The following is a 25,173-nucleotide window of genomic DNA, read 5'->3' as shown; positions in this document are numbered from 1 at the left end:
AGAGACAAGACAGTGAAGGAAACACAATCTGAGAATAGTACGTAAGAGTTTGCAATCCATCTTCAGAACTCCGTCAAATCTCTCACTATATCATCTGACTCCCTTCTTTTTACCTTGAAAAACATAAAAATGAAATTCAATTAACAAAGTAAAGCAACAGAAGAAAGAGAATAAAAGATGTGTTCTTTTTCATGGTTAGTTGAAAAGTGACAAGAGAAGAGAGTAATATGGAAGTTACTTGTAGAGAAGGGAAAGAAAGGAATTGAAGGAGTTCTTCTAGCTCAGTCGCCATTGGCAAATAAAGGTTTTGAGGTTTTCGATTTCTCAGCAGAGACAAAGAGAGAGGAGAGAGCAATCGCGATCTATTTGGAGAGCAAATTCTATTTTTGGCTTCGATCAAATTTTGTTTCCTAAAATACCCTCCCATATTTCGTGATTTAGAACTCGCGATTGCTTTGGTCAAATTTTGGTCACATCCGTTGGATTGCACCAGATGAATGGCTGGGATTCACTGTGCCCATAATGTGGCTACAGTGCCTGTGGCTGTATCCCTCCTATATATATATATATATATATATCGATTCGGGTTCATATCGGTTCAGTGGAGGGCAAACCGAAACCAACCCAATATCTTATTGCTTCAGTTCGGTTTCAGGACGGTAAAAAATAAATCAAATTATCCCAACCCAAACTATTTTTTATCGGTTTGGTTCGGATCGGTTATTGGGTTATCGAAACTCATTGACAGCCCTAGTTGCATCCATTTTTCGATGTTTTGTTAATTAGTCTTTGAGATTATTTCATTGCATTTGCATACAATTTCTGACTTCCCGTTAATAACTCTTTGAGGTTAGTTCAATATATCTACATCTAGTTTTTGATTATTTATGTTTTGAGGTTAGTTCGATGCAATTACATCCGGTTTCTGATTTTTTGTTAACTATTCTTTGAGGTTATTGCAATGTGTCGAGGCAAAACGTTAACCCGACGCTCCCGATATGATGGTGCTTCTGTAAGCTCGAAAGAGATGGGGATTGGGATTTTTGAGGAAGAGAGACTGCACCAACGTTCTGGTTGCCTACGTACCCAGTGAAGAATCCGGGATCAAGTCTCTTAAAACGTAGTTCTAGAGGCTGCAGAAGCCTCCGTATATATAGCAATCCCCTGCCTTGGCAGCCAAGAAAGGGATTCTCGGAGATTACCTTCCTTGATGAATCCTAGTATGATCCTATCTAAAATAGGATCATTCCCCAAGATTTCATTCTATCCTTGTGCAAGATTTTATCGGATTGCACTAGGATTTTTTGCTTCCGCGGATCGGATTATTGGATAAAAATCATCCAAACGGATTGGATCCATGGATTTGGGCCACCGGATAGGCCCTGGACCTGTTCTGAACTTTGACGGATTAGAAGACTGAATGATCCAAAAGTGTTTATTTGGACAGCCACTGGACTGGTTCGCCGCTGGTCCCATATCCGGTCCATGGTTCGAGTACACTTTGGACTGAAAATATAATGTATGGTACACACACAATGCATTTGCATCTAATTTCTGATTTCCCGCCAATTATTCTATGAGGTTAGTTCAACGCAGTTGCATTCAATTTTTGATTTTTTGTTAATTATTTTTTGAGATTAATTCAATGCATTTGCATCCAGTTTTCGATTTCCCGTTAATTATTATTTGAAGTTTGTTTGATGTATTTACATACCGTTTCCAATTTTCCGTTAAATATTTTTCAAGGATTTGTATCCAATTTATAATTTGTCGTTAGTTATTCTCTGACGTTAGTTTAATGCAGTTACATCCAGTTTCCGATTTTTAGTTAATTACTTTTTTAGTCTAGTTTATTGTATTTTGATAAATTGTAAAATTGAATAGTCTACCTACGAAATGAACAATGAACTCAAAACGTAAGTAAACTAAAACTATTTATGTGTCTAATTTATCAAAGTTTCTCTACTCTCAATCCTATGAGATATAGTGGAGTAGGAAGTTCGTTCCACTCCTAATTCTCTAGCATGGAATGTTCTCTAGTCTCCAAGTCTAATGAGAGCTTTACTAGGGGAATTAATTATCTAGATGCAATATGGAATGTTTGAATGCATTGTCACCAAACTTTAGTTACGTTTTAAACGGGTTTAAAAAAAACGACTTGAAAAAACTTTAGTTCGTTTTTAAACGGAACGCCTCGAAAAAACGGAAAAAACGGAAAAAAGCATCGGGGGCATAAAAAACGGGTTTTTAAACGTTTAAAATGGTTTAAAAGAGATAATTTTATAATACGGGAAACCGGTGATAAATAATATAATAGATAAAGAGTTTGATTTTCTATAAAAGTGGAAAAAAAAAATAGACACATAAAAATAAAAATAATAATAATACAAATGAAAGAAAATTCAAATATGTGAAAATATCAAATTATCATTACTCATCCAAATACTATAAGTTTTAGATTCAGTGCCAAAACACTACTCAAAATAAGATACTAAATTACCAACCATAATGGCATAATTAAGTACTACAAATAAGTTAATAACTTTAAAATTTTCAATTAATTATTAATAGTCCAAAGCAAAATAGAACGGTCTCAAATAAATCAATCTAACCCCACTCTTCAAAAAGGTAAACTCCAAAACCCTTTTTCTTTTCTAGCATTTAAAACAAAACAAAAAAAAAAAAAAAAAAAAAAAAAAAGTTTTAAACGAGATTTTCAAAATCTCGGTTTTAAACGCTTTTTAAGTTTAAAATCGAGTTTAAAACGCTTTAAAAGCCAACGTTTTTTGAAAACTGGTTTTAAACCGGAACCGGCATTTGGCAATAATATCTCGGGTTTTAAACGCCGTTTTTTTCAAAAAATTTTGGTGACAATGGTTGAATGTCACTACTTAAATATATAGAAATACTAATGTTCTTGAATCTAGATAAAGAATTAGAGGGGAATTGAATCCACCTCGAATCCAACTTAATCACCTAGAATGGATCATTTGTAATCCAATTCTTACGTTCTTCTACGGTAAAGAATTACCGCTTTAATCCCTAATTAACATGGCATTTCTACCAATTATAACTAGCATGTGAGGTCGCCCACCCATTCTCATGGCTTAAAACACGACCTTCTAGAATGGAATAGACTCAACAACACTTCTACACTATATAACTAAGTTTTCATCAAGGCTTCATCAACCCTCTAATGGAGGTTTTAGCCTTGATTCATCAAACCATCATTTCCCATTGAAATTGAATACAACATATTACAAAGATTCTAACTTTATGAAATTTAATTTAACTAATCGAAATCTAATTAATAACTAAGAATTGAATGATAACAAGAATTGAAATTAGATCTAATAAATTATAAATGACAAAAATCGAAATTGACAAGAATAACTATTTTATTTATCTAATCAATAAAGAACAATGATTTAAAGTTTTAATCTAAAAACGGGGAATGAAATTCTAAAACTCGAGATCTAAAACTAATTAATGGAGGCTACTAATCTAATTTCTAATCTAGGTCTAACTATCTACCATTAACAAAGAGTGAAGCTTTGGTTTTTATACTCTCAGATCCAAAAATCGTGCATGGGCTTGGAGCCATGTTTTGGGCCAGAGAATCAGGCCCAAAACCCAATTCTTTCAGTCCAAAAAGGCCTCTTCAGCTGCAGTTCGCTTCAACAGACTTTTCGTCCACTTCTTCTCCTCTGATTGGATCAAGGCTTGGACCATTGGAAAGCTCTTTCCGAGCCGGTCGTTTTGACATAAGGTAGGCCCAATTACGAGGTCTGAGTCCAAAGATATGGTCTTCTAAGTTCTGTTGACTTTGTTGACTTTTTTTTGCTGCGTGGACTTTGACTTTTCAGCTTTGACCGGGCTTTAGAAAGGTTTTGTCTTCTTGAATCTTGGCCTTTAATCACGGAACTCCTTAGTAACCGACATTTGCTCCTTTATCTCGCTAAAGTGGCACATTTACAACATAATAGACTTTGAAGCCCCGAATGCATAAAAAACACGTGTCGGTGTTAACTCTTAATTATTACTCACATAATTGGTCTAAAAGTATGACTGTTACAGGGTTAAAACTACAGTTTTGGGCTCTTATCATATTTGCATAAAGTTTTCGATTTCCTGTTAATTACTCTTTGAGCTCAGTTTAATGTATTAGAATCCAGTTTTCGATTTTCTTTTAATTATCCAATGTGGTGTGTAATACCAACTTCAAACATGACATAAAAATAAATTATGTTTCATTTACTATGTGGGATCATAAAAAATTATCCAGTTCCCGATTTTCCGTTAATTATTCTTTAAATTATATATGACTCACTATGTGAGATCTTCAAAGATTATCTACAAATGTGTGATGTTATATTAATTATTCTGAGTTGTTATTAATTTGTTTATATGTTTGTTTTTTGAATTTTGGAAAAAAGGAAAATGATTTTGATGTCATGTAAGAAATGGAGTCCCAAGAGAGTTATAGAGGGAGTTTGAGTATATCTACTATTTATTTAATTCTTCTCTATGTATGAACTCCACAACTAAATACGATGAATTAGAAACTGGTTTTTTGTGGATATGTTCTCCATACAATAGAGATCACCCTCACAAAAAAAATTAGTTTATTTGAAAAATGTACACAATAGAGATCATCCCTTCTACCATTTCATAATATTTTATCCACCTTTTTTCTTTTTTGTTTTGGGTAGATTTTTTTTTTTTTTTGGTCGGCAAGCAGGGTTTTTAATGAGGTCCCCTACCTCCTTTATCATAATTAAAAGCTTAGAGTCAATTACATCTCATATACTCATATATTGTTTTCCACTGGCTAATAACTAATTACGACACTAGTTTGTTGTTTCAAAATGTTATTAGCTCAAGTTTACATGAAAATATAAAAATCTCAAACAAGCACATCCATAGTTTTAAAAGATTGAAATTATCTATATATGCCTATGACTAATTAGAGAAACAAAATGGAGGTGTATAATAAACTGGAGACATACTATTCAATATATTTTGTGATTTCTCATAAGATCGAAATTGTATATGCAGTTTTCAAGGATCTAGACAAAATTCGGTCTCTGTGCATGACCACGAGAAATAAAAACTAGAATAAATTGCCTTATTTAGATTCTAATTACATATATAGAGTGATATGAATTCCAGAGTCCTTAGATTACCAGTCTAGTTTTAGTTTGGCTGTAGGATTCCGAATTTTCTTTTGGAAACGTGTATCATCTACTTTTTTCCTCTCTATGTATGCACGTTAGGCCATATGCCACCTTCCACTCAGTGCATTCCACTCAGTGCATTGAGCGCCAGCGTTAACTCCAAGAATAGAGTCAAGTTTCTTTCTCAAGCCGCAACACTATCAAGGACGGTTTTCTAATTCTAGATTTCTAGTTGTCATTGAGCCTTCATCAAAACCAAGAGGTTTGGAAAATTTCCGTTAATTACTTAGATTTAGTTAAATCTATAATATGCTCAACTAGTTTTTGAGCCCGTTCAACGAACGGAGACCGTTTTCATAAAATTGATTTGGTTATTTTTAATAATTTTTTGAATTATTATGCATGTATCAAAAAAATTTAAGTATAGAATAATGTAATGATTCATAGAAAGGGTGTTGATGCATAATAATATAGTATTAATAAAAGGAAAAAATAGCTCAACAAACATAATTAATTTGATTTATGACTAAACCATTGATAAAGTAGAATTTATCTTTCTTTCGTGTACAAATTCAAATTGTTAAAGTCATTGAACTTTTAAAATTTAACTGTCGACGACACTTTTTAATTGATTATATTACATGATCAATCACTGGCTTGATAAACAAACTTCAACCATGGGATCAGAAAAATGGTCAAGGACATTCTAAACCATCCAAAATGGGTACTCCACATAATGATCGGTAATAAAAAAGATTTTTTTAAAAAAATAATGCTGGTGCAATCCTTTATGTGAAAATCATTGCCACTGTCTTTCCTTTGTCTAGCAATTCTATTAAACAAGTAATATGTGAGTTGCATACAAAATGCCTCCTACTAACCACAAACTTTATATACAATCCAACTCTAAAATATATTTTTTGGTTCTCAAAGAAATCCAAGTAGATGTCTTACTGAAATTCAAAACATAATTTTCTCTTACCATTCTTCATGTGTCAAATAGGTGGTAGTGCCAAATAGACACAATTATTAGACCAATAAAACCTTTATGTTTGCAGTCAAAACTATAGGTATAATCAGTTGGCAAACAAAACAGGTGACAGGAAAAAAATATAACGTGTGATAGAATAAACATTCAATAACCTTGATAGACTGCTTGTTGGTTTTGTAATGCGTATCAAATCGCCCATCAGTCCACTTCTTATTGAAAATTTATAACCCGAACACAAAACATCTACAGTTTTCCTATATTATAGAACTACATTACAAATATATGGCAAAAACAAATTATAAAAAATCAACAATTTGGTCTCGGCAAAATAAGTTTGGTTAATAAGGAACTATAAAATTGATCGTTACCAAAAATTGAAGGAAAAAGATTAACAAAAATAAATAAAAATTTAAATAAGCACAATCGATATCATTGTGAAATAATTCTTAGTAGTATCTATATCAACAGTATACGTTCATACAACAATTAGTAATAATCTAAAATTAGATACATCACAATAGGCAATTACTACACTACTTGAAAGGATGTCTATGGTTGATGAATACCTAACATTTCATTTACTCCTCGAGATCAAGTTGTTCAAACTCCCTCAGACCAATTGTGTGATTTCTCTTGATGTGGATGCCCATGATCTAGATCCACCCTTCTGAGTCTCCTTGGATTTTGATGAGTTACTTTCACCTCACGTCACAGCCTAAACAAACTGGAGAGTTTGATGGCATAGAGAACTTTAAGTTGGTATCTGCAATAAATCAACAAAATGACTTTTTAAGCCAAAGTTTTGAATCAAGCCAAGTGAAAACACAATCAGAAGTTTGAATACCTCTCTGAATCTCATCAGATTCTGTGTTGACGACTGTGAAACTTAATGGATCATTCACTTTCCCAACAGGAGAGCTTGGACCAAAGAATGTAAAGCTTGGCATTGAACCTACAGGAGATGAGAACTCCAAGCTATTTGACGTACTCGTGACAACTACTAAATGAAAAGCCTCCAGATACAGAGCAAGGTGTGGCAGGCACAAAAGAAGAAAATGACAATTTGCAAGTAAATGCGGGTGAAAACTCTCCCTGCGCTTCTCCAATAAGAGGAGACTCAGAACCGAAGGTGATATCTTGATTCCTGGAGATGAAAGGGATTGAAAAAGAACCATCACCCATCAAGTCCAGGCCACCACAACTTGTAGTTTCACATTCACAGGACTCATCAACTTGCACTATACAATCCTTCATCCATGAATGATCTGCAATGAAAAATTAATTACCAGTAAGAAATAAAAAAAATGTGGTGGTTAGCGAAGATGAGTCGCCAAGGAAAGGAAGAAAGTGGAAATCCAAGTTAAAAAGAAATTAAACAAATTTCTTGAAAAATCAACACACTCGAAAAGAAGAGAAAACTGGAGATTCTAATCGTGGAGAGAGTTTAGGGCTTTTAGCGATTTTCTTATTAAGAGACTAATTAGTTTTGGCAAAACTTCCACTTTTAACTCTGTTAGGGGTGGTGATTAAAAATAAAGAATAAACAAAAGAGAAAGTAACAATTCGAGGGAGGTCTAACTAATATATGGAATAGGCGGTTTTTTAGGAGTCTATGAGAATGTCCGGTTAAAAAAACAAACGCATGTGATGAGGAGAGATGTCAGGTGCGAGCTTATATATATGTGTGTGTGTGTGTGTGTGTGTGTGTGTGTGTGTGTGTGTGTGTGTTTAGTTCTACAACATGGATGCTCTTCATAGAGATACGTTGCTTGATGGATCCAGTTTTTTTTTTATTTATTAGAAAATTTAATTAGTTGTACTTATTAGAGTTAGTAATTGATTTATTTGGCTAATAAGATGGTTGCTTAATGGAAGTTAGAAAGGATATTGAATATGTGGAAGATGGAGTCGATTGAATGAATAAATGTTGTGTTAAACAACATATTCAAAATGGTGCAACTCTGTATATGTTCATGATTTTTTTAACCGACAGTCCTATGTTAAAAAAAATCGCAAAAATTGTAAATGAAGATTAGTTAAGGGAGCTAAAAAACGACATATACAAATGCAAAGGACACATTAGAAAAGAACTCTTAATTTAGCATCATGTTCTTCACTTAATTTTCAACAAAAATCAATATTTTATGTATTGCAGGGCTAAGGAAAAGAAATGTCTTAATGAACTCATAGGAGTTTTTTTGTTGCAAGTACAACAACCATATGGAACTAACTTATATCATTAGGCATCAAAGACGGTATCCATTGATCATATTCTAATGATGACACTTAAACGGTAGGGTCTGGGATGCATGCCATGGCCACACTTCCTAACACTTGCATGTTTCACCAATGACTTCAGCACAAACTCCTTCAAGCCTCAGTTACTTAATATAATATAATTTTAGATTTTCACCCATTGATCTAGCCACATTACTTGCAGAGCCATCGCCAATTGTTGCTCCAAAAGGGATCCCTTGACCATAGCTCTCAGAAGCAAAGTTAGATGCCATCATCTACCAGCTCGTCACCGTCACGGTCAATGACAGTTCCCTTCTACATTATCAGCCTCATGCATTTGTAACGGTGGTCTATCAAATGTACTCCCACCACCCTCGATGTTCCGGTTATGCGTACTTGGTCCCCTTGATTCAAATGAAGATGCGCGATCACCAACCTCACTTCTTGAAGGTTGCCCAATCCCTTGCAATCGTAAGATTCATATCAACAATCAGGAAGTCCTAGATTCTGACTGTAGCACCACATAAGCTACAATCCAACATAGGTGACCTAGATTCAGATCTTGACTCAGGAAAAACTACTTTTTTCTTTCTCGTGTCTCTTTTAAGAGAAGTAAAGATTGCATGTTTGATAGGTCTAGGATGATGTGAAGGCCAGAGTAAGTTTGCATTCAGACCAAAGGAGCATTCGTCTCTAACTGATTGAGTGGAGTGTTATTCACAGTCTGGAACATTAAGAACCCATCTTGGCTCCCATCCACACAGGCTAATCAGCTTTTGGACTGTCAATGAAAAACATTAACCAATGTAAAACGAAAAGGTTGAAACTTCTACTTCGAGTAGCCAAATAATATATGTTTATCAAGTTACCAGTATGAATAAATAATTCTACATATCTTACGTGAGAATAAATGCAGAAAGTGTTATCTCGACTGATGAACCCTATTCCTTGTATGTAACCTGTTTCTCTAGCAAAAGTTTTTGACTGGGCTAGAAGACGATCAATTTGTGAACTCCTAGAAAGTCGCATCTGACCAATTGCAGAGGCAGCAATAATAGAAAAGGAAACAAATTGCAACAATCCGTCACATCGATCCTTAAAGCCCCCAATTAGTGCTGAAGGTGGGGTTGGAGGAAACTAAACCAAGCTTTCCGCACAACTATTTCCCCTCCAAGGACATGAGGTTTCGTGTGCAACATTAAGCTGCTTGGCAAAGGCTTTACCGGCATTATTAGCTTGAATCAAAACAGATGGGATTGACTACTGTTAGAAAGCTCATGGAGAAAATGAAACATAAAAACACAACTCCCCATTAAATTTAATATAGTATTATAAATTAACAACTATGAATTTAATATGGTATTATTAAACTAACAACTCTGAGGACAACAATGGTTCACCTTCAGTTGGTGTCCACAATGCTAACAAAACAAAACTAAGATTTGAGCCACAAGATTCACATACAATTATATCAACATCAACACTCACCCAACCTCTTCGGGCGTAATCCAATGGTCTCGCAATCTGGAAAAAATATAAATAGGAGTAAAAAAAATACAAAAAAAAAAACAAACAGAGAATATAGAGTATGATAGCAAAAATCATTGGCTCTAGTTGTTATTTTTTTTTATGCCAAGCTAATTGTATAAGTTGGCAAATATTTTTAGAACAATTGTTAACATGATCTGCAATGCAAAATTAATTACCAGTAAGAAATATAAAAAAATGTGGTGGTGAGCGAAGATGAGTCGTCAAGGAAAGGAAGAAAGTGGAAATCTAAGTTAAAAAGAAATTAAGAAATTAAACAAATTTCTTGAAAAATCAACACACTCGAAAAGAAGAGAAAAGTGGAGGTTATACTCGTGGAGAGAGTTTAGGGCCATAGACTGCAACCCATAATGTTGAGCAACATGGTGAGCAGCAAGCCGAAGATATGATGTGGGAAAATGTTGAAACTTGAATTGCTGCTGATCATGGTTTTGCATAAAGCTCTGAATATCCAACTCCATTCGTAGAACTGACATTAACCAGTAAAAAGAAAGTCAGGACCAAAAAAGACAAAGTAAATAACATATGCATGGAGTAGGCAGTATTTTTACCTAAAGCAAAGATTTGCCTCCAACTTCTCCATTTCTTCTTGAGCCTTCTCTTTTCTACAACATCAATAAAATTAGAACTCAGTCTAATTAAACTCCCCAAGTGATGACCTAAACCTGCAATATTGAACTTTGAAAAACACAAAATTGATAGTTGATGGAATGAAAAGGGGAAGAAAGAACTAACCTCAAATCTGTCAAGCAAAAAATCAAGGGAATAAATCGGGTCATCTGCTGCCTCAAGATCAAATCAAAGACTTAAGGATTTATTTGTAAAGAAAGGATGTAGTGAGAAGAGAGGAGAGAGAGATCAATTCAAGGGACAGATGCGATTTAGGTTGGGTAGTAGAGAAGAGAGAGTGGGAGAGAGAGATCAGTTCGTGCGAGAGTCGTGGGTTTTGTTGGGTTTCCATTTTGAGTTGGAGCAGCTTTTCTCTCAGCAAGTTTTTCTCATTTTTTTTCGCAATTTTTTTCTCCATCTTTCTCGTAATCTCCCTGGTGACGTGGATAGTCTCAGAAAGCTTGAAAAGGGGCTGCTATTATATATATATAAAGATTATTTGAGGCTAGTGTATGATTTAATTATAGTTTTTTATTTGTGATAAAAGTATCATATAATTGCCTTGAGCAAGCATATAAAAAAACACGGATTTCTAGTCCTATTGAGGAATTTGGTTGTCTAGGTACATGGTTCAACACCAAAACCTTTTCCTATGGAGGCCTGGAAAAATGGTGAGATTTCCTTGTGAGTGTATGAAATGGTGAGATTTGAAGTCAAAATACTAATCCAAAGGTGAGGTAGAAATTCCGTTGCTTGGAAAAGAGAAATGAATCAAAATGGTTAAAAATGAATAAGCTCTAGTTAGGATGATTAGTCAGTCTTTTCTATCTTTATGAACAGAACCTTAGCCTAATGTTTTATGATCATGGGTGTGATAAGTAATAACCTTTTGATTTAGACATTTTAATCTGAAAAAGTTGTTTTCTCTAGATTTCACCATAGTTCATATGTAAAATTGATTTTGTGGGTATATCAACTGAAAACCCTCACGGGGCTATAACTTCGTCCTTTAAGGGTAACTTAAAGGTTTAAGCCTTTGTTGCATATGGTAAATGCAACCCATGATGCCTCTTGAAAGTGAGTTAGTTTATTATTTAATTAGTATTGTTAGCTTTGAACACTTCTCTAGTATACCACATATTTGCTAAGAGACTAGCAAAAAATGCTAGTTAGGGGTTGTGATAAGTGCTCAAAAGTAATGATTTATAACCCCAATTATGTATATGTTAGTCTCCATTTTATATTTAAATATTCTAGTATGATGCAATTTGAGTTTTTGTAGGTCAAAGAACCTAAATATGAAATATGGAGGAAAAGAAGTCAAACAAGTCAAAAAGAGTCATTTGGGATTTCTGACTAAAGGCTGGGGCAAAAATGTCATATTTGTCTCCATAAGTGCCAAGCCTAATGGGACTCTAAAAGAGGATAATAATTGAGTTAGAAAAGTCTTCAATCTGATCTCAAAGCCTTAATTTCAACTTCATAGGAAGATGAGATCAACATGGAAAAGAAGTCAGAGTTTCACAATAATTAGGAAACTAAAAGCTATCAAAGTCAGCTGCGGCTTGGGAAATAGCACACAAGGGCAAAGTGGACCACGTCCAACTTTGGTCAACGAATTTAACTTTTCAGGATTGCTTCTAGAAAGATTCTGAGAGTTTGACACCAAATAAACATAGGATTCATATCTCATCCGCGAACATGTAAGCCAATATATAAGGCACAAAACACGAGTTTACATCATCAAGGAAATTTAGTGTTTGCATTTTAGATCTAGAATTAAGAGAGAAGAAAGTTCAGACCTTTTCACCATTAATGGCTATAAAGATTATTCCTTTTCATATTGTGTTCATAGCATAGTATGAGGGGCTAATCTCCCTTCTCTTGTATATTTTAGTTTAGTTCTTCTTCTATCATGTTTTAGTTTAAATCCCTCATTGAGTTTCTTCTTATTCGTCCATTGATCTAACGCTCCTGTGGAGGTTAGGAGGTCTTAGGATAATTCATGATTGTGTAGAGCCAAATACCACAAACCCTAAATTCTTTTCTTCTAGTTTTTAGTGTTCTAGTGTGATGATTGGATTCTTTATGGCACCTCAATTAGTTGTATGGTTAATGCCACATGTGGATTTTCCATGGCACCTAGAGTTGTATATTGAATGTCACTTAAAACACAATTTGGTTAGATAGAAGATATCATTGGAGATTGAAGAAGTATTTGATGGAAAGATAGAAAGCACGTTGAAAGTCACATATTATCATCATGGTTATGAGCATAAGGTTTGTAGGTATGGTGAGTTTCTATTGGTGATTTATACTAAGCATGATAGGTAGATCTATTAGACTAATTCTATGATTTTGGTGGATTCATCTCTCCCAAAATATTATGTCTCTTGATTCATATTCATATATTTAATTTAGTTTATTTTATGCATAGTTTAAATCTCAAATCAAATCAACCATATATTAATTATTACTTAGCAACATCTTTTACTTGCATCCATTAGAGTAACTTAGATTAGGAATTTCTATTATCATAAACTAGTTATTTAGAGTATGATTGATACCTTGCTAGCCACTATACTAATCAATATTTAATAGGCTAAGTAAGATTTGCAAAAGATACGTAACACAAACAACGACACTACTTAGCACGTGTTGCGTGCTTTTTCAATCCTCCATTGAAAAAGCACGCAACACGTTATTATTTGTGTCATTGTTTGTGTTACGTATCTTTTGCAAATCTTACTTAGCCTATTAAATATTGATTAGTATAGTGGCTAGCAAGGTATTAATCCTACTCTAAATAACTAAGTGACGATAATAGAAATTTCTAATCTAAATTACTCTAATGGATGTAAGTAAAAAGATGTGGCTAAATAATAATTAATATATGGTTGATTTGATTTGAGATTTAAACTATGCATAAACTAAACTAAATTAAATATATGAATATGAATCAAGAGAAAGAATATCTTGGAAGAGATGAATCCACCAAAATCATAGAATTAGTCTAATAGATCTATCTATTATGCTTAATATAAATCACCAATAGAAACTCACCATACCTACAAACCTTATGCTCATAACCATGATGATAATATGTGGCTTTCAACGTGCTTTCTATCTTTCCATCAAATATTTCTTCAATCTCCAATGATATCTTCTATCAAACCAAATTGTGCTTTAAGTGGCATTCAATATACAACTCTAGGTGCATGGAAAATCCACATGTGGCATTAACCATACAACTAATTGAGGTGTCATAAAGAATCCAATCATCACACTAGAACACTAAAAACTAGAAGAAAAGAATCTAGGGTTTGTGGTATTTGGCTCTACACAATCTTGAATTACCCTAAAACCTCCTAACCTCCACAGGAGCGTTAGATCAATGGACGAATAAGAAAAAACTCAATGAGGGATTTAAACTAAAACATGATAGAAGAAGAACTAAACTAAAACATACGAAAAAGGCTTCATCTCCCCTCCTAAGAGAAGGGAGATTAGCCCCTCATACTATGTTATGAACACAATATGAAAATGAATAATCTTTATAGCTATTAATGGTGAAAAGGTCTGAACTTTCTCCTCTCTTAATTCTAGATCTAAGATGCAAAAACTAAATTTCCTAGATGATGTAAACTCAGGTTTTTGTGCCTTATATATTGGCTTACACGCTCGTCTGGATAGAGATCTGAATCCTATGTTTATTTGGTGTCAAACTCTCTATAATCTTTCTAGAAGCAATCCAAGAAAAGTTAAATTCGGTTGGACCAAAGTTGGACGTGTCCCACTTTGCCCTCGCTAGCGGTTATTTCCCAAGCCAGTAGCTTTCCTCGACGACTTTCGGTTTCCTAATTCTTGTGAAAACTCGACTTCTTTTCCATGTTGATCTCATCTTCCTATGAAGTCGAAATTAAGGCTTTGAGATTAGATTGAAGACTCTTCTAACTCAATTATTATCCTCTTTTTAGAGTCCCATTAGGCTTGGCACTTATGGAGACAAATATGACGCTTTTGCCCCAGCCTTTAGTCAGAATTCCCAAAGGACTCCTTTTTGACTTGTATTTCATATTTAGGTTCTTTGACCTACAAAAACTCAAATTGCATCATATTAGAATATTTAAATATAAAATGGAGACTAACATACACATAATTGGGGTTATAAATCATTACTTTTGAGCACTTATCACAACCCCCAACTAGCATTTTGCTAGTCTCTTAGCAAATATATGGTATACTAGAGAAGTGTTCAAAGCTAACAATACTAATTAAATAATAAACTAACTCACTTTTGCAGGTATCGCGGTTGCATTTACCATATGCAACAAGGCCTTAAACCTTTAAGTTACCCTTAAAGGACGAGTTATAGCCTCGTGAGGGTTTTCAGTTGATATACCCACAAAATCAATTTTACATATAAACTATGGTGAAATCTAAAGAAAACAACTTTTTCAGTTAAAATGTCTAAATCAAAAGGTTACTACTTATCACACCCATGATCATAAAACATTAGGCTAAGGTTCTATTCATAAAGATAGAAAAGACTGACTAATCATCCTAACTAGAGCTTATTCATTTTAACCATTTTGATTCCTTTCTTTTTCCAAGCAACGGAATTTCTACCTCACCTTTTGGATTAGTATTTTGACTTCAAATCTTACTATTTCATACACTCACAAGGAAATCTCTCTCGGATAAGTTTTCTATTTTACCTCCATATGGGAAATGAGTAAAAAGTAGAACATCCCACATATTTAGTCGAAAAGCTTAAAATTTGCAAATATATAAATAAAGTCTCATGGAAAGAATGTCAATCACATTTGAAGTGTCGGTCCTTCACTTTAGCATCCTTTCACCTATTCTAAACTTCATATCATACTTTAGTGATAAGTCCGGTATTAAAACGGGGCTTGGGATAGGTTAACAAGAAAAGGGTAAAAAAAGGATTCAAAAATTTCTCGAGAATATACTAAAGACTTTGTGCTTTTGACCTTCTTGGAAATTTTCTTCACTCATAGACCAAGAACACTTGAACGCGTTATCACTACTTTTTGCTCAATTATTTTTTTTTCTTTTTTTCTTTTTTTCTTTTTTCTTTTTTTTTTTTTTCTTTGAGCAAAAGGAATGATTTTCTTCATTTGACTTTGGTAAAATTTCCTTCAAAATCTTCTTCGTTCTAGCTTTCTCTTTAGTTCTTTAGAAATCCTCAGAAATATGGATAAGGCTAATAATATGGGATATACTCCTTATCTGGAGTTGGGTTTAAGATGATTGGTTTAAGAATAAAAGGTTTAATATATAAGGCTCAAAAGTGGTTAACATGATAATCCTACTAGGTGGGATAAAGGCTGATTGGTTCACTACTTGACTTATCAGTATGATATTCCGCTTTGAATAGTATAGACTACAAGACCTAATGGCTATCTCCCCAGTTGATGCCACCTCATGATTGACCAAATCAAGGATAAATGAGACTACACAACGAATTTAAGCACAGAAAAATGGTTGAGTCAACTTGGACTCATATTTACGTAAAGACTCTCCAAGAAATTTAAAATTGAAAGGCTCAAGTCTCAAAGGTCAAGTCTCTGTACTAATCCTCTAGTTTGGTAGAAGTTTAAGTTGCTCTTTCATTTGAAATTCCTCTAGTGGTGTATTATATGAACTTACTTTAGATTAATACTTTTATCAGTGAGATCTATTTCTAGTAATAGAAACTTAGTCTAAAAGTCTTACTAATCCTAGTCATGACTTATAATTTCCAATTTCATTAGCCAGTTTAAACGATAAAAATATACTTTTCACCTAGAATCACCATAATTCACATATAAACTTTCCAAATATTGTAATTAAAATATTACAAAATTTTAATTCTCACCCCCCTAACTAAATTAGGCATTGTCCTCAATGACTAAATAAAATAACTGAAAGCTTACCATAATTGAAATAATCAGAGAAGGAAGGATATTACCTTAAATACGTGCAAAATTACATCAGCTAAAATCTGTAGAATTTATATCCTTAACAAAACAAATAAGAGTGATGATTTATAAAGATCAATAATTACTACAACGACTAAATATTGGTCATGTGCTCAATCCGTAGAGTTATACGTCTCTAAAAAGACAAAGAAAAGGTGCTAGAGTGGAATGTAAGAGTCACATGTACAAATGACACGACTGAAAAATAAAAATTAAAAATTAAACAATGAATAATAATAATAATAATAATTAATATTAATAATAAATCAATAGTTTCATTGTTGCACGGAATACAAGATTTGTCTCTGTCGTAAAATAAATAAAACCATATTAGACAATCAAGTACACGAGTGATCAAAAATATTTATTAAGAAAATGCGGAACTGCAAGAGTCCAAATTTCTCTACCAGAAAATCAGTTAATAAGCTCGGATTGATTATCCCAATACAACTCCATTTTCCCAGGCCACTCGCCTTCTCATAATCAATTCGACAATCATAAAAACATCAAACAATATCTTCGTGACATTTGTCCCCTTAGAATAAAAGAAACAATCCCAACGGCGATTTTCACATTTTTGTTTAAAAAATATATGTTCATGCAATTGTTATCACAGGATTCTCCATAACAGAGTTCTGCATGAATCTTTCGTTTAGTTGCCATGTGCAACTATTTGCAAACCTGTCCTTGAGCTGGGTTAATGTGTATGGGCCAAACATTACTGTCTGACACGGGGGTAAGAGGACACAACAAAACCACAGGGACGAGACTGAAAATTTAAACACTTGCTCTGTATAAAATCTATCAATTCAGAACCTTCTTTCTCCTAAATCTTTTTCAAGCGCAAACTTAAACCAAATACCCAAAACCTTCTTATCACCCCTAGTTACAATAACTAGTTCATCCACCTAAACTCTTCCAATAAAAATGGCCAATGAGGATACCAGAATAATTGAATAAAGTCACTACACGCCTGCACATGTAATGAAGTTTGACTGAGACCACACTAGGGCACTGGCATGTAGATAACAATTGTGATTTACTCGAAATAGAGCTAAGGAACCCAAAGCCATGCTGTATTAACGTAGTCCATTAACCTAACCAATCTACCATTCCTTCTTTATAACCAAAACCTCCTGATCACCCCTCTTGTTCTTCTCTCTTCCACATTGTAACAGTGACAAAAATAGAAACCATCTCTATTGAATGCAATCGAGAGCTTCTAGAATTTAGAGAATTCTAAAATTGGGTGATAGCTTATCTGGAGAATAGGACGTCCAACACCACTATTTGGAAATCTAGAGTTCCAAATTTTTAATTTTAAAACATTGTGTGAATTGACCAAAGTTAATACTTGCCGATTAGGAAGTGTGCCACGTCTGGGGTAGACTAGAAGATGAAGCCATAGCTTTTGGTTTTGGTTGAAGTAGGGTTGTTATATTATTTAGTGAGGTTGGAGGAAGATGATGGAGGTGATGAGTGAAAGAAAGTATCGGGCCTTCTTTGTTTTATATAATAAAAGCCTAATTTATTGGGCTTTTTTTTTTAAGCTTTTAGGCCCAAAATGATTATATTTATACTTTGATTAGGATTGGGATCCAAAACAAAGTAGGATTTTAACTTACTAGTCAGGAATAAAGAACTAGTCCATAATAGAGAAGAATTCCACCTTACTAAAGCACAACTTAACATATATATGCATCACGCATACACTTCAAAGCTCATATCAATTTAATTCTTATTCATAAAAACTAATCACTCACTCCATAAACTATTGACATTTTAAGAAATTAAAAACAACTAATCCCATGACAGTAGGAAATAAAATTAACTTCTACGTACCCTTTTCCCAATACTATACCATAAGGACTAAAAATAGATTAATTTTCCGTACTCTTGATACTTCAAGCTCCTTTCCGAACTTTTTGTGGTGATGGGATAGAGAATACAGAGATGTAAAAAGTGTTGAAGTAGTGAATTCAAGAGACGCTACAAAATATAGCTTTATAGGGGAAGTTTTAGAAGTGCTCCACGTCTTTACTAGTCCTAATCGTAAAGCTACAGCTTCCTGACGCTGGGCAAATTCTAACTCCTATTTGAACTCGAATTCCAAAATCTATCGCACTCTCCCTCTTTTTCCTTGCATGAATTGGGTTAGTTATCCTGGTTATATTAGGACTTTCCTAATCCTCTATCATTGTTTGAATTGGATTTAGAGAAAACTACTCACAGTTAGATATATAAAAAGCTAAAGAATCATCAACTCACCAAATTCTTTAGCTTTATATTTTCAGCACAGGTTCAGGTACGCATCTATTTTATTTTATTATTATTTTTTTGTTTGATTTCCTTGTCATGAGCTACTATCTATTTAAACTACTTGGGTTGCCTCCCATAAGCGCTACGTTTAATGTCGCCAGCCGACACAGAGGGGGGAAACTTAAGGTTACCCCCTAACTAGCTTAGGTAATTTTATAAATTTGTGGGTCTTTTATAGTCATATTCCCTAGACTTAAAACTTGTTTGTAATCCAATTTTTGCTCTTTTTATCTTCCTTCTTTTCCATGCGTGGCCTATACATTTTAGTAGAGGGTGAGCCATCTTAATTAAATCTTTGATACATCTACGATTAAAAGTAGCTTGACATAAAGATGCTCGAATGTCTTCTATTTTTTCATGAGGTTGACCAGTGTCTAGTGGATGGGTTGCATCTAGCAATGCATTAGTCTGGTGTATAACACTATCCTTGTTATAATTTGTGCCTAATTGTGATACACATGATAAAAATGGATCTTTGTGGTGAGTGTTTCTAAAACATTTATTAGCTATTGTGTGTACTACACATAGATCATCCATCTTTTCCGTATCATCGTCAGGGTTTCTAAATAGTGTAAATATGTTTACATCTACTCTCATATTCCCGAAAGTGATAGACATGTTCACATTCCTACAATTAATTAAAGCTTCTGTAGCTAAGAATGGTCTACCCAAGATGATAGGAATTTGATTTCCATTTGTAGTTAAAATGTCAAGAACTATAAAATCAACGGGGTAATATAAATTAGAGACCTTGATAATCACATCCTCTATTACTCCTCGTGGAATCTTAATAGATCTATCAGCTAACTGTAGTCTAACATTTGTTGGTTTCAAGTCTTTTAACCCTAGCTATTTATAAACTGAGTAAGGTAACAAATTCACACTAGCACCTAAATCCAATAATGTTTGGTTAGTGTAGTCGTCTCATATTCTACACGTAACTGTAGGAGTACCGGGGTCCTTATGTTTTACTACGGCTTTATTCTGTAGAAAGGATGAACAACTTTGTGCAATAAAAGCATCCTTAGGAATATTTGTTTTCTTCTTCACTAGGTCTTTTATAAATTTAGCATATGAAGGTATTTGTTTAATTGCACTTAGAAAAGGAATATTAAAAATATTCATGATCTCATTATATTGTGCTTCTTTTTTGTTATCTTTTAACCTAGAGGGGAATGGTGCGGGTGGAATTTTTTCGGTTACCTGCTCTTTGGTTTTTTTTAGTTTCAACTGGTTTTTCCTTATTTTTTATTATAACAACTTCATCAGAATCAGGTATGTCAACTTTGTTATCTACTTTCTTTCCTGACCTAAGGGTAGATATCGAGTTAACTCCCTCTGTGGATGCGGATGAAGGGGTGGTTTCAACTTGATGAACATTTCTACCTTTTGGATTTTGTTCAGGTTGGCTTGGTAAGGTTCCTTTGGGTCTCTCAGCTAGACTAGCTAGTATCTGATTGAATTGTTGGCTCATCTGTTGAGTCATAACATCGAATTTTTTGTCAATTCTTTTGAATTCATTCTCGGTTTTGGTGGCTAAAGCTTTCATGGTTTCATCTATGGTGTTGGGTTGGGTTTGGTGATTAGCCATAGGATCAATAGCTAATTCTCTGTTCATGTTTGTTTTTTGTTGTTGATTTTGATATTGAGGAGAAGGTACTACTGCGCCTCTATTTACGTATTGTTGCCTATTATTCCCTTGATTACCTTGAAAACCATATTGGTTTTGCTGCGGAGACATATTTTGTCTCCATGAATTGTTTGAGTTATTTCTAAGATCTCGGTTATAATTGTTGTTGTTATTAAAATTATTTTGATAACCTTGTCTTTTTTTGATGTATTAAAAGCACAAACATTATCAATACCTTGAGCAACATACATAGAGCAAACCGAGGTGTCATGATCAGTAGTAAGGCAATTTTCACAAAATTGATTGAAACTCATTGCTTGTTGAGGTTGATTATTCCTTGAGGGTTTAAAGTGAATGAATCAAATTTCTTGTTTAAGTTTTCGATTCCCTCGTGGTTAAACTAACTAGTGTAGCTTTTAATTCTTGATCACTATCGTTTCTAACCTCATACATACCTGGTTTATTAAAACTCATCCCCCCATCTACCCGTGCCATGTCCTCATGGTCACTACTATTGGCCCAATCCTTAGAACTCTCAGAAAAGTTTTGCAAAAAAGTGTATGCTTCATCAGGAGTAAGACTAGTAAATCTTCCTCCATTCATTGATTAAATTAACTGACGGTTCATAGGTGAAAGAGCTTTTATAAAGTAATGTACGATATTAAGTATGTCAAAACCATGATGTGGACAGCGGACAAATAAATCATTAAATCTATCTCATGTTGTATGAAACTCTTCATTAGGTTTTCCTTTGAAGGTCGAAATAGTCAATTGCATGGCTTCAGTCTTACGTAAAGGGTAATATTGTTTCATAAAATTTTGTGATAGTTGCTCCCAAGCATTTATAGAATTAGAGGGTAGGGATCCATACCAACGTAGTGCGGCATCCTCAAAAGTCAATGGGAACAACCTTAATCTAGTCTCTTCAAGGGAAAGATGAGGTGCTTTAAAAGTACTTAATATGCTCAAGAACTTACTCAGATGATTATATGGTTCTTCATTTGTTTTGCCATAATATCTTGGCAACATATTAAGAATGGTGGGCTTAATCTCATAGTTATTGTTATTGTCGGGTATCACTATGCAGTTCAGTGGTTGAACCGCGATAGGTTGAAACAAGGTGCTAAGAGTTCTTTGATTAGCCATGGCGGCTAGTGATACTCTCTCTGGCGTATCTTCTAAGTATACTAGTGGTGTGTGTATTTCAGATTCAGAATCAGATCCTGAGTTCGATGGTGTGGTCTCCTCCAAAACCAGAATTGGAAGATTGTTACAAGAATTAGCTCTTCTGATTAAACGTTTACGAGGTGAATCACGAAACCAAATTTTCATGCACTAGATAATAAAGCTATATAAAATAATATAATATGCACTTAATTAACTAAATTATATTATCAAACTATATGATGCTAACTATTAATGCTAATTATGAAACCGCTAACAGGGGATTCACGGTGGAAGAGAAACACTTACTGTTACAGCAAGCAAAACAAGTCCAAAAATTTTGAAATTTTTATAGCAGCTACCTAATACGTCCAGAAAGTAGCCTGTAAAATTTCAGAGCAATCAGAGCTTGCTAAGTCCCTCTTCTATACTGTTCAATCCTGCAGAGTCCAGTGAAGAAGTTTTCTGCACACACTGTAAACAATCGATTGAATAAATAAGTAAAAGAGAACTAAAAATCACGAAATTTTTATTGGAGTCTCCTGACGTTATTTGTGTCGTTAAATAACTAGTTGATGATAATAGAAATTCCTAATCTAAGTTACTCTAATGGATGCAAGTAAAAGATGTTGCTAAGTAATAATTAATATATGGTTGATTTGATTTGAGATTTAAACTATGAATAAAATAAACTAAATTAAATATATGAATATGAATCAAGAGACAGAATATCTTGGGAGAGATGAATCCACCAAAATCATAAAATTAGTCTAATAGATCTACCTATCATGTTTAATATAAATCACCAATAGAAACTCACCATACCTACAAACCTTATGCTCATAACCATGATGATAATATGTGGCTTCCAACGTGCTTTCTATATTTCCATCAAATACTTCTTCAATCTCCAATGATATCTTATATCTAACCAAATTGTGTTTTAAGTGGCATTCAATATACAACTCTAGGTGTCATGGAAAATCCACATGTGGCATTAACCATACAACTAATTGAGGTGCCATAAAGAATCCAATCATCACACTAGAACACTAAAAACTAGAAGAAAAGAATCTAGGGTTTGTGGTATTTGGCTCTACACAATCATGAATTATCCTAGACCTCCTAACCTCCACAAGAGCTGTTAGATCAATGGATCTAATAAGAAGAAACTCAATGAGGGATTTAAACTAAAACATGATAGAAGAAGAACTAAACTAAAACATACAAAAGGCTTCATCTCCCCTCCCAAGAGAAGGGAGATTAGCCCCTCATACTATGCTATGAACACAATATGAAAAGGAATAATCTTTATAGCTATTAATGGTAAAAAGGTCTGAACTTTCTTCTCTCTTAATTCTAGATCTAAGATGCAAACACTAAATTTCCTAGATGATGTAAACTAAGGTTTTTGTGCCTTATATATTGGCTTACATGCTCGTCTGGATAGAGATATGAATCCTATGTTTATTTGGTGTCAAACTCTCTGTAATCTTTCTAGAAGCAATCCTGGAAAAATTAAATTCGGTTGGACCAAAGTTGGACGTGGCCCACTTTACCCTGCAGGCTATTTCCCAAGCTGCAGCTTCTTACACCTTTCAGTTTCCTAATTCTTGTGAAACTCTGACTTCTTTTCCATGTTGATCTCATCTTCCTATGAAGTCGAAATTAAGGCTTTGAGATCAGATTGAAGACTCTTCTAACTCAATTATTATCCTCTTTTAGAGTCCCATTAGGTTTGGCACTTATGGAGACAAATATGACATTTTTGCCCTAGGCCTTTAGCTGTAATTCCCAGTGACTCCTTTTTTACTTGTTTGACTTCTTTTCCCTCCATATTTCATATTTAGGTTCTTTGACCTACAAAAACTCAAATTGCATCATATTAGAATATTTAAATATAAAATGGAGACTAACATACACATAATTGGGGTTATAAATCATTACTTTTGAGCACTTATTAGTATCATATAATTGCCTTGAGCATGCATATAAAAAAACACGGATTTCTAGTCCTATTGAGGAATTTGGTTGTCTAGGTACATGGTTCAACACCAAAACCTTTTCCTATGGAGGCCTGGAAAAAGTTTGTGTGGATACCGTTTTCCCCTTCTTATCTGGCCACTACAACAATTGAAGCCCTTAAATTTACTTATTTTACGATCATAAAACTAATGCTAAAATATCAAAATACAATCGAATCCTATGGAGGCATAATCGCACATTCTCACTAAGTGCATTGTTATAACTAGGTTTTCAATGGGGTTCGATAACCCGATAACTGACCCGAACTAAACTGATAAAAAATAGTTTGGGTTTTGGTAATTTTGTTTACTCCCCACTGACCCGAAACTGAACCAAACTGATAAAATATTGGTTTGGTTTTAGGTTTGCCTTCCATCGAACCGATATGAACCCGAACCAATAAGATGTCATTTCTGATTAATTTTGTATATGTTTATTAATTGTGTGACGAAAATTAATTGATTTAATTTAGAATTTATTTGATTTTATAGTTTTTCGGTTCGGGTCGAATTCAGTTTCGGTTTGCAATATATCTTATCAGTTCGGCTTCGGGTTTCTAATTTTCTTATCGATTCGGTTCGGTTTCGGATTCCCAATTTTTTTATCGTTTCGGGTTTGGATTTTCTAAAACCTAACCCAAACCTATCCATTGATAGCCCTAGTTATAACTATGATGGTTTTTATTTATTTTCTTTGAGTTGGAAACAAATACCAAGAAAACTAATTTAATCAAGTTGTCTATATGCGTAATTAGAGCATCTCTAGGTGGTAGTATCACCTCCCAAATTTTTCAAATTTGCTTCCAAAACTCGAATTTTTCGAATTCCAACTCTAGGTGGAAGCAAATTCGGCTGCATCACCTGTCCAGCCGCATTCTTGTTTGCAAATTTGGTATTTCGGATACGGATGCAGAGCGACAGATTAATGTCATGCGCCATTGCAAATGTCGCCCCATTTTTTTTTTTTTTTACTTTGACCAGCACCACGTGCCAGTGGTACTATTGCGCGCCATTCATAATGTCGCGCGCCATTGCCAATGTCACGTGTTCCAATGGGAAAAAAACGGGCAAAAAACGGCCGGAATTCTACATCCATATATCTACATTCATCTCCTTTTTCATTTTACATACACTCAACTCAAACATTCTTATAAAAAAACTCAACCATTTCACACACAACACTCTCAATAATGTCACAACCTAAACAAGGCAGGGGTCCAAGTTGGACAAATGAATAAAATATTGCTCTTACTAGAGCGTGGATTGAGATTGGAGAAGATCCTACAGTAGGAAATGATCAATTGTGACAAGTTTATTGGGAACGGATTATGGCTAGGATTAATGAAATTCAAGGTTTTAACCACAACCGTAAGTGGAAGGGAGTCTCACAGCGTTGGGCGATTCTTTTACTGTTCTTCAACAAATTAAATATCATGTTATACTAAGAAAGCTTGAAGAACAACCTCCAAGCGAGTGGGGACGTAAG

Source organism: Coptis chinensis, chromosome 5 (assembly GCF_015680905.1).
Source record: "Coptis chinensis isolate HL-2020 chromosome 5, ASM1568090v1, whole genome shotgun sequence".
Classification (NCBI taxonomy): domain Eukaryota; kingdom Viridiplantae; phylum Streptophyta; class Magnoliopsida; order Ranunculales; family Ranunculaceae; genus Coptis; species Coptis chinensis.
This window is presented reverse-complemented; position numbering follows the sequence as displayed.